This window comes from Athalia rosae, chromosome 1 (genome assembly GCF_917208135.1).
Source record: "Athalia rosae chromosome 1, iyAthRosa1.1, whole genome shotgun sequence".
NCBI lineage: Eukaryota > Metazoa > Arthropoda > Insecta > Hymenoptera > Athaliidae > Athalia > Athalia rosae.
Genome location: NC_064026.1, coordinates 7,704,775 through 7,716,891, shown reverse-complemented (window position 1 = coordinate 7,716,891; position 12,117 = coordinate 7,704,775).

The following is a 12,117-nucleotide window of genomic DNA, read 5'->3' as shown; positions in this document are numbered from 1 at the left end:
TAGTACCTACAGCCATCTCGTGGGTTGGCGTATAGGTGGGTAATGGTTGCATCCGCGTAGCGCGATCCGGCTCACGGGGTGCAATCTGTGTGCAAAGCGGTGATAAAGTTAGGAAAGGGTGGCGGGTACGGGTACGGGAACGGTGTGCGGTAGGTTGCATTATTGGTATGGATGCAGGAGAGTTTCGGTGTTCGAGGTTCGAGGGTTTTTCTTCGGAGGCGTGTCGTCAGGGGCGGATCGCGGAGCTTGCGGGCGGGGCATGGCGTACCCGCCTACTTCGAGCTTTCCAGGATTTCCGTCTCTTTTTATCCAGAATTTCCCGGCACCGGCGGGGGACAGACATTATCGGGTCCGGGGGGGGGGGGGGGGGGAGAGAGGGGGCAGGGCGATCGCCGGCGAAGCAAAGTATATACGCGGGGCGTTTTGGAGATGGCAGCACCCTCTTTCCCTGAACAGGGCGCGCCCGGGGGAGAGGGAGGCCGAACATGGGGGGTAGGAATTTCAGAGAGGAAGGAAAAGTGGTAAGGGCAACGTATGCCCAGAGCTAATTTGCCCAAGCTTACGCTAAAATTACGAGCTCCCCGCACGATGCATCAGAACATCCTCATCTCCAGTAGCTGGAAACATTTCTCGTCGCCACGCCGAGCGTTCCTTACATATTCCCTTTCTTCCTTTATTCCTCTCTGTTCTACCTCCGGTCGTTTCTCCCTTCCGCAGAATCCACCGCTGCAGACGGGAGATTATGTAATATATACATATATATTTTTTTCTGGAAAATATTTCACCGCGTTCGCATTCTTTTTTTGTTACTTGTCCTTTTTTCATTCGCTTACTTTTTTTCTCGAGCTAGGTGTTCGACGGTATACATACGTGGAGATGTGGTATATTTTCAGTCCCTGCACGTATGTATAGCTATGGCTATACGTAGACTGTGACGAGCTTTCGCTTCTTGTTCAAGTGGATGTTTTCTTCATTTTTATTTCACTTTTTATTCGGTACTCTTGAGAAGCTCGCAGTCGTAACGCGGTACGAATATATCCTAGTGGAACAGGTGTGCCAGAATTATGGAAAACTCGATACATTTTTCCTCGCCAAATATTTCTGGGGGTTTGTTTGTTTGTTTGTTTTTTTTTTTTTTGTACCATAAACGGTATGGGTACATGCAAAATCTATTACCTCATTTCAGGAATATAATGCCAGTTGCGAACCCGTGAATTTTTCAAAATGATTGAGCTCGAATTTTATTCAACTCTCTCCCATGTGGAGCAATATTTGAGTAAAATCTATTCTTGGTTTTGTTCATGACAATGAAAACTCACGTTGCAATCAAGTATGATTAAACTCCATGATTTCGCGAATTATAATGAATTGCGTTTGAAAAACTGAGGATTGTCGCTCGATGGATGGATTAATGTGATTTCGCTTAAAATACTCCTTACTTGGTTTGTATTCGAGGTTTTTTCGGTTTTCTATCTACCTGATAAAATCTTTTCGATTTCACCGGGTGCTGTGCAAGCCTTAATCTAATCTATATTGCATGTGCCAAACAGTGAACAACTATTGTTTCGGCAATATTGTGAAATGTATATGTGATTACCGATTATTCGTTCGACATTACATCAGTCTAAATTATTTCTATTTCTTTATTCTTAGCGGAGAGAATAATTCGTTCTAATTTTTTTTCCCTTCTCCGTCAAATATTCGAAAATTTTTGTTTACGCGACCGTACGTAGGTATATATTATTCGTACGATTTCGAATTGTTTCGGAGTCTCGTCGCGTACGCATACGTTTTCGAAATAAAAGTGCCCCGTCCTAATCCCGTCGCGAAATAGGACGCGTATGTTCAGGTACAAATTGAAAACCATTTAGTCGAATCTCCTCTACACCCAAAGTGTTAATAAATTCAGATTTACGACTCAGAGCTGGAGGGTTACCAGCGATAGCTCTCGAATATATATAGGTATAAACGTATACCTAATGTACATACCTCGATATACTTTCGGAACCCTACGTTCGCGATTTCCATCGTATACACTTCTTTACGCGTGTAAATGTGTACACCAATACCAACCGATTTACGTGTGGGCGAATACTCGATGCACAGAATTCGCGTGTTCTTACAACTCCGTACCACGTATATTTGCCCCCCCCCCCGTCTCGCGTCAATGTGGGGTAAATCACGCACACGTATTATTACACACACGAACTCACTGCTTTTCTATAGGGTTGTAAGCTCCGGCTCACCCTGCATCCTTCGGGTACGAAGAACCGACCGACCGTTTAAGAGACAATTGTATATTCTCCGTCAATTCCGACGAGGTATTTACCCGCCTGTTTTATAGCGTTGCAGTTTTTTATTATCGTCATTGGTCGTTTTTTTAAGAAATGTAAGTCTCCGAAAAATGGGACGCAGGATTTATTCGAGTTTCAAATTTGTATAATTTCGCTTTATTCTGTATTCTTTTCGTTTTAGTGTTCTCTCGTTTTCTCCTCCTCGTCCTACGATGACTAGAATAACTCATGTATCTCCGTTCGCATATTACACCGACCGGAACAGACGTGAGCTTTTAAGGCCGATTTGACGAAAGCCCGCGTCACGAATCGTCTCAATCAGTCTCTCATATCGTTATTATAGTGAGGTATGGATGAAATTCGGACGTTCTCAAGGTCCTCCGATTGTTCAATTCGTAATTTGAGCGGGGGCATCTGTCGCAGCGGTGATCGTCATGTGGCAAAGTAAACTTTAATACGTTCGTATAACTCGGAAGCTGCAGCGGCAACGGCACCCATATCTGTTTGCGAAAGGACAGAGGACGTACCCTCGACGGATCGTAACTCCCTCAAACTGGGAGCTGCTTCGTATAATCCTCGAGCCTTTGAGGAAGAGATAGAGGACTGGCAGAGGGAATTATCTGCATGTTCTACGACGCCGTGAAGTAGCGTACGGTGGAAAGCTTCGAAAGCGTGTAGCCGTTCCGCCGCGCATACACGTACGTACGTACCTACGAATGCACGTATGTGCATATCGCACACAGGTGCGCGAGCGTACGCACACGCGTGAAATTCGGAAACGAATTCTATACCGGTGAACAAGGGTTGGGTAGGAGACTCAAAGGCAAATTTGAAGTTTTGAAATTTGGATTAGAACCCTAGCTCCGCTATTTCCTGGTTAAATGCGGGATGCCGCGGCGCTAGCCGTTCGATGGATATTATGTATGGGCGCAACGTACATACGTTATACCGTACGGGATACCGACGTGTACGTCAAGGTGCTTAGATCACAGCTGTGTGAGAGTTAGCCTTTGGAGATGATAGCCTTTATCATGCTAAATGTCTGATGAGCTCCGCATAGCCAACGTATAGGGTTCGGTGTAGATCAAGAGAAGGCCTGCCTCGCGGCCCAAAAGCTGTGGCGAACTTCGAGGAACTCCGTGCGAGGAATATTCTCAAAGTTGAGAAACGTTGCTGAGACAACGGAGTTTATATCCGTACATTATACGCATACGATAAATCGACTGATATTGTTTGGAAAGTTTTAAAGCGATACCGGGCTATCTGATTAGATTATCTATTTAATTCAATGGATACGTGTTGGAGATTTGAAACAAATTACATGTAGTCCATCTAGCTGGGTCGGATTCGAACTTATTAAATATCCAACTAATCGCGATCGAGATTCGATGCAGATTATACGTTGCTACAGAATTCACGTATCGGTCGTATTTATCGAAGATTAAGATGGCGTTATCGAATTTCTACAAGCATTTCATTTCATCTGGATGTACATGACGTCATTTCTTTCTTCGGCAATCTATGAGTCGAAGAAACGTATAACGATGAAAAGTACATATCGAAGTTGTTACGTAGAAGAAGAATTTTATTCATCAACGACTGAAATAGAAATTAGTGCAATATACGGTGCACCTCTGCATCCGCATCCTGCAATATCGCATTATTTTCGTACTTGGATCGTCGAATAAGTTAACAGCCACTGTGTCCCCACAAGATCGATCATCGTACCTGCGATATCCTCGTCGAAAACGTTCCCTCCATTCGACGTTCAATTTTCGAAGCCTAACGCGCTGCAACTCGAGAAACGCGTAGGCGTCTCGCGTCGACGGACCATCAGGCGCCAATCGAGCTTAACTCGCAGTCCGGTCGGAGGGGTGGTTTCACCCCGATAGTAAAAGTGAAAAAAGCCCAGAGCGACGAACGCGAAGAGAGGAGGGACTTCGTTCGAAGGTTCGGTGACGCGCGTACGCACCGGCGTGATTCCGGCGGATGGTCGAGGTCGCGGTAGGGGTAGGGGCGACGGAGGGGGGTGGTTCGGGGGTAGAAGCGAGAAGGGGAGGGGAGGATTCGAGAAGCTAAGTGGCGAGGCACGGCAGAAGCAAGGGTTAACTCAATAGAGCGGTAAGTCAATTACTTATCGCGAACACCCTGTATACATCGTGGATACGTTCAGCCGTGGAACCGGAGACTGGCGATGTTATATAGCTGGCGTCGCGGGTAGAACGCAGGTTGCCGTTTTTGGTCGACGACGCGAAGCGTGTAGAACCCGAGAGCGGCCGTAGTCTAGAGGGTGAGAGAGAGACAAAGAAAGAGAGGGAGATAGATGTTGATATAGATATCACCCCCTTATATATAGAGAAGCGCAGTTGCGAGAATATCTTTGATGGACGCTTCTCAAGAAAATTCAGTTAGTTAGCTTTGTGTCCTGCAAAGAGCGGATCCGGCCCCCCACCCCCACCCCACCCACCCACCCACCCCCATTTTCACCCCCTTCGACACTGTCTATGTCCCAACTCAATTAAGTTTACGTTGTTAATTAACATCCAATATCATGCCTACTCTGCAATTTGTCGTCTGTCTATACCGAAGTATATTATAACTGCGTACGTGTGCATTATGCTTTTACAGATTTAACGCAACCAAAACGAATTACATACTCAGATATCCATGAGGCGTATTGAAAAAAAAAATAAATACCTTAACGCCTCGAAGGCATCGTACGAGGTAGACCAATCTACGAATGGTCAATTTTAAGATGTGGATAAAAGCTCGCCTTGAGAAATCTTAGGTGTTTTTCTCTTCCGAACGGAGATCTCAACTTTCATCTAGTTTCCATTAATCGAAGGAAGAAAATTGAAATGAAAATCATACAGCGTCGCAGCCTTGAGCAATTCGAAAGTGATTGTCATACTTCATTATCAGAACCAATGAAATCGTTCAATCGTTGTAAATTGAGTGAAGCATCTTTGCGTCTCATCCGCCAGGACTTTGGGAACCCTTTTTTCAAGCGCGTATATCCCTCGGCGACGAATACAGACTTGATTCTCTTGATTTTCCAAATGACTCGATCAAAGCTTTGTTCTTTAAAATTGAATCGGAATGAAATTCTTCGACTGATTCGTGGAGCTTTTAGTAACGTTTGAAAACCGGTCCTTTTTTTTTCTCTCTACTTACCGGCCTCTATTTTAAAAAAGCTCCGCGACCGTTAATTCGATGAACGTTGGAATAATTTTTTATCGAGGGTCTCCGTTGAAAACGGCGCGGGAGAGAGAGGCGAGTAAAAAATGGCCGAAAGTTGAAACGTACCCCCACCGTATAGGAGGAAGAAGAAGCTCCTCTTCCCGTGAGCACGAGAGTTATTCTAATTTGAAAGATAATGTCCCGACGTTTTCACCGTATATTAGGATACATGTACTGTGTACCGAGCCTTACTTCCTTCCTTCGTAAGTTCCGCACGTGGTATTTTAGCTCGGGTTCTAGATAGGTATATATCACGGAGAAAACTTCAAGCATAGATAACCTACTTGAAGAGTTAGCCCGCGTACATGCAAATTTCTGAATTATTATGCCGTAGTACGACCTATACCTGTACGTACGTTATAACCACCGTATACCCACCTATATCTACCTGTAACTACTCGCTACTATCCGGGAAAATTACGCGCTGCAATGTATTTCACAGCTGCACCGCACCTGAACTTTACAACGTGATACGTTACGTACGTACATAATATTTATATACGAGGGAAACGGGGCGAATCGGAATTCGCAATCGTCGAATTGTCATTCGATTCCGTCGTCGAATTGTCATTCGATCGTAGGTTTTGGGGGGGTGGAAAGAATGTTGAAATTCCCTTTGTAGGTATTACAGGAATTAATTCGCCGCTGGACGGTTTGCGTAATTATTTGATATCGAAATAGATGTAAGCGATTACGTACTTGATGATAGTCCATTGACGGAGGCGATCTTAGATCCCGATAACGTTCCTAAGGGCAACTTGGACCGGCTTATTGTTTGTTCGCTTCAGAGTTGCCATTATATTGACCACTGGGAAGGGCCAGTGTCCTGAAATTTTAAGCCCGAGTATAATACCGATCCCACAGAATCGGTTCTCAAATCATCTTCCGATAAGTTTCCCAATTAGACGAACCTGTACAACCCCGCTATCACACCCGAGTGCCGTCTGTACATCTACAATCATTATATAACTACACGGGGAAACCCGATAACGCGCAGATTCGAAATAGACGCGATCGATGTTTTCGTAAGTGAAAGAGGAGAATTCGGTCGAGGGAAAATCGGAAAATTGCCCACACGCTTCGATCCATCCCCAAATAAAACGAGGCGTCGTATTAATTACGAACGAATCCTTTGAAATTTCCGTTCACTTGCGATCACGAGAATCGAACCGGATTCGAATCGGTCGAAGGATTACGTACGTTATTTCTGGTATCTCCATACGTATGTTGAAATTTTGAGAATATCAAAAAGTTGCATCCAAAGTTTTTTTTAGGATTACCTTAAACGTCATCGCAGACTCCATCAGATTCGACAATTTTCGAAAATTCCACCGTTTTATTTCCCCAGATTTCAAAAGAAGTCCGAAAGATTTGGCCCGGTACCTCAGTCGGCAGACGGGAGCATCACGTCCGTACGCTCGCGATTAAACCTTCGGGACGTAACGATAGGTGAGCGAGATAGGTGTCTAGCTATCGATCAAAGGAAATATTATTCAGAAAAATTTGGAAATGAAACGAGGGGCAACCGTCGTTGATTTGTTGGGTGATATAGCGAGGCAGTGGGGTGGGGGTGGGGGTGGGGGAGGGGGGTGGGTCGAGGGGATGGTTCGTTGCAAGACACGTTTAAAGAATTAAGTCGTCGTAATACGAAAGAAGATTCTCGAAGCCGAGGTCTGAAAGCGAAGCATTGTCTGCAGCGTAAGCCTGGCATTCAGTAGCCTCCTGGCTTCGCGTATAAATTGCGATGGAGAACAGCGAAGGCCGCGAAGGGTTGGGCGGTGGGGTCAGGAAGAGGGTCGCGGGAGGGGCGGAGAAATAAGAAATTAAGAGAGAGTCTTAGAGAGAATAAAGCTAAGAATTAAGACGGTAGCGAAGAGAAGCAGAATGGAATGAGCCGCGGGGCTTAAGGACCCTGGATTGTTACTCGCGGGTCATTTAACAAAACAATTTCGAGTTAACCCCATCTCTGCGTTTTCTTTCTTTCGTACTTTCTTTACGTCTCACTCTATCTTCTATTTGTTTATTCTTATTTTTACTTCTCATTTTTACTCTCCAACTTTCCGTTCCTTCTACTCCGTGCCTATGTGTAATCGCTCTGCGACTGGACGTCATCGCCGGTGATCTTTATTTTTCAGCAATCTGCCATTCCGGATCGTTGATACACAATGCGTTTGGTTGACCCAAACGATTTCACGAGAAGAGAAAGAAATGAAAGCATTTATTGTCTAATTCTACTTATCATAGATAATTGATTTTTCGTTATTTTTTTTTGTTTGTCGAATCTTGATAATTACGAGGGTCGTTTTGACCCTATACATCCTGAATTCGTAAAATTAATTTTCATCTTTTTCTCGGGGAACACCCACCTACTCAGACGTGTACTACAGTTGTATACCTACAAAGCTGCGGGGGGTATTTTCAGCGGTAGCAATACGAGAGAGTTAGGTGAATCGTTTAGGTGGAAAATTTTGGTCGACAGTCGTGATTAATACGATATTTTAATTGGAATAATTATTTCGTTGGCAGTGGAGCGTTTCGAAAACGATTAGAATTGATTTTTTTTCCTTTTTTTTTTCTATCTCCCTGGCTGAGTTGGAAGCGCGGGAATTATAACAGCGCACCTGTATATCAATCACCTTCAATATGATTCGCCGCGGATGCCTGATTTTTTTTTCCAATCACTTTTTTTTCATCTCTTTCGTTTTCTTTCTTTCTCTTTAATTTCTCCGAGTACATGTAGGTGCGCTGACGCCGGTGTGGGGGCAGAGGGGGTTTCGAACGAAACGAACAAACAGTGGGGAGTTTCAATACCCCCGTGATCAGTCGATTCGAGTTATGATCGTTCGTTCATTCGCTAGTTAGGTACGCCAGTCTCTGTGTGCACCGCATAGGAATCGTATCGGTGTACATCGGGGGGTGAATTCAGCCTTTTGCGGAGATGAATAAAAGTAAAGCGTAAAGCAGACACCGCTGGTATGAGGAGAGTTTCTTTTCGCCCACCCCCTGAAAGCGGCGTTCCTTCGATCGTTCGTTGATGTTAAAGAGACAAAATAAATATCAAATGTCTTTCGACTTGATGCGGTGCGCGCAAAAATGTGTAATCTTCAAACGACGCGTCAGATCCGGTTACGATTGGCTGGCGAAGATTTCTACCAATTATCGATACCGTCGCTTTTCATCTGCAATGCGAGTAGCACGCGTTGATTTTCCGAACACTCTTATATTCGCACTGACACTCTTATTTTCGACATCAAATAAGATTACAAAGATGAAAAAAAAAATTAAAATTAAAAAACTGAAACGCTCGCCCCGGTCTCTTATTTCAATGAGAAAACGGAGAAAATTTTCGAACCACATCTTCCATCGAAAAGAAGTTCCTTTCATTAAAATTGCTCGACTCCGTGTGGAGTGTGAAATAACTTTTTTTTCTCACGATCAGGAGCTTATATTCGTTAAGCTGAGCCTTAGTTTAAAATTCATCATAAACTTGGGTAGAAATTTTAGTACCTCGGTGAACGTTCGTACGATCTACACACACACGCGTATAAAATATAAAATCCCTCGAGTTTTTCCGGTAAAGAATAAGAAATCGTCCAGACAATTCATCAAGATCTGCGATTCATAAAAGAGTTGTAATCCGGCGTCGTCGGAGCTTTCCGTTGAATTGAAGGGGTGGAGAACCGGGGGGCGGGTGGCGACGTTGATTACTTCGCTATAACCACAGCGGCGAGATATACCGGGGTTTCTTGCGGGCGGGGGCCGGGGGGTGGGGAAACCATTGTTATGCTAAGTACGCGGCCTATGGAAGAAAAATTTTATAATTTTGCCAACTTTGGGGGTAAAACACCCGCCCACCTAGTGGTCGTCATGACATCGGCTCATATTTTTTTCGTTCTTCTCTCCACCCGACGTTATCCGTACGGTTCTTCAATCCCGACTCAGATTTACGTGGACAACATTCGCGCAAGCGGAATGACGTGATAACGGGATGTCCGATACCTGAATTTTGCACCCTGCAGCACCGGCTGACGGCGAAAGCTTTGACAGTACGCCCTGCACGCGATTGGGGTAGATTAATTTCATTATGACTGTTAGCCAAACACTCGTGATTCGCCCGCAAACCAAACACCCTTCAAATAGTTAACGGTTCTAACCGTGATGTGTATTATACGTATACCTACGCTGAGGTATGAATTAACGATGTACATACATACATGTATATACGAGCGAACAATTTGTGCGCATACAAAGAACGTATGGAACGTATAGCGAAATGTAGTTAGCGATGGTTTCCCTGTTCATCATTTTGAGTAGCGACGATCGCTGAGGTGTTTCGGATTTTACAACAAACAAACGAAAAAATCTGCCTCCATTTTTATAGTAGATCTAATTAAATGACTGGTTGATTAATTAATGAATTAGACGAGGCGGAAACCAGGGAACGAGACGTTCGTTTCAATTTGCGTTCGTCGTTGGTTCTGGCGTTATTTTAACCCGTTAATTAAATTTCGAGTCACATTCGGTGAATTCTTGTAGAAATAAAAAATGCAAGAAGAAGAAAAAAAAAAAGAAAAAAAAAACAGAAATGATCAAAATGAAGAAGAAATACTTCTCTCGTTGTAGGCCTCATAAGATTGCCAATGAGGGTACAGCTATATACGCGGTAAGAGAAATCCTCACTTTTTTAAAATAAAAAAAAGTGTTGTATCTACTAATAAAAGCAGTCTTACTTTTAAAAGCAACCGGGTACTGCTTCTGTTGCCGGTAAAATAGGGGGGATTAGTTACTACAGGAGCACGGAGGCTTAAGCATTGATGAGGTTTTTAAATGGGTTCTTCTTTGACGGCGACGCTCCTCTGGAAGGGGGGGGGGGGGGGCGGAAGGGGTCGTCGGGGGGGTTCGTTGGGAGCACCGGGAACGAAGAAGGGGCGGATATTTACCGGGAGATTAAAAAATCGAGGGAAAAATTAAGTGTTACGGGGGCACGGGCGACCCCGGCCCATGACTTAATTCCATGTAATCCTCGCTAAGATTCCCCCAAGCGCGAGCGTCGCGACGCCCTCCCATCCCGCTCGCATCTCGTTGGACCGTAATAGGAAAACCGGCGATTGCGAATCGTCGATTTCATTTCGTACGAGGTTTTTGTACATTTTATTCGTATGGGATTTCACGTGAGGCGTGCGGGATCCCAACCGCGAAAAGGTCGACGCCCGAAAAATGAAAAACCGAAGCGGCGACGACTGCAGCGATACGGACATCCAGGCTTAAGTCCGAAATAATTGAATAAACTCACGGCTTAATTACTCGAGGTCAAGTCAATATGTGGCCGATACAAATATTTAGAGGTTGGACTCGCCGCCGATGTTATTAGTAAATTAGCTGACATCAAAGAAAACCTTCGCGCCGGCCACTCCGCTCACTCCGCTAATGGAAAGTCCGTTCCGAAAGCTGTACGAGAGCCGTTCGTTGCCGCCTCTCATATCGGGCTTCTCCATCCTCCGTCCTCCTTTAGCCTCCCCGCCCGATGCACGCGAATACTTTGATGACTCGTATTACGGGTATACCGCGCACACACGTGCCCGTATGTTGTCCGGAACCCGCAACGCACTTTATAACCTTCTGCTCGGAGAACGTCAATTTCCAGATCAAGGGAGGGAGGAGGAAGCTTGCCTTTATCAGTTTGTATTAGCGATGGCGGGTTTGTTTGGAATTACAAACTCGATGGCGTTTATTAGCGAGAAATTTCAGTGACTCCTGTTCGCAGATATTCACGAACATTTTCACAAGCAGAAATAAAAAATCAGAATATGATTCCGGGAGAAGAAATGAAATTTCAAAGACTGGTGGTGAGCTCGAAAAAATCAAATTTCACCAATTTTGAGTGAAATTTTTTTGTCCAAAAGCTCAAATTTCCTTGCCCGGCCTTATTCTTGTTACAGGTCCTCGACGTCTCGCGTAAAAAGTATCGGGAATGAGGTGGCTGTGCTTTTTTTCGCCAGTCTCCCGCAAGTTGTACTAATCCGTGAGCCGTGGACTCCGATAATTTATATTTACCTCGAAGAAGTGCAAATACAAATGCAAATTGAGGCGCATAATAACGTTCCTTCGCGTTGTTGCCTTCTTCATTAAGGGATATAAGGCACGGCGATGTCCCCGCGCTGAGGGTGGCGCGGTTTTCTCGATCGTTCGGTGGAGGGGATGGCGAAGGTAGTGGGAGTCGGTCGGGGCTCTACCGGGGGTCTTAAGGGTGATTTTTTTCCAGGTTCTGCTGGACTAAATTTCGCGCCCGAAGCCCTGCGTGTAATCCCGCCCTTAATATTCAAAAACGTGATCGCCCTGCCAAGTGCTGCCCCAGCTGCCCTCTGCAGCCTCTTCTAAAGGCTTTCATATGCTAATTGGCATTCGTCATTTTCTTACAACATCGACTTACGAACACTTTTACCCATAGAATCCCTCGAGTTATGGACTAACTGTTAGAATCTTCTGAAATTATCATCTGACGGGTCATCTTCGACGAAATTGGAACGGCGAACACCGCGTTGAAATTTTTCAACTGTACTCCGGAAAATATTACGCCGCAATA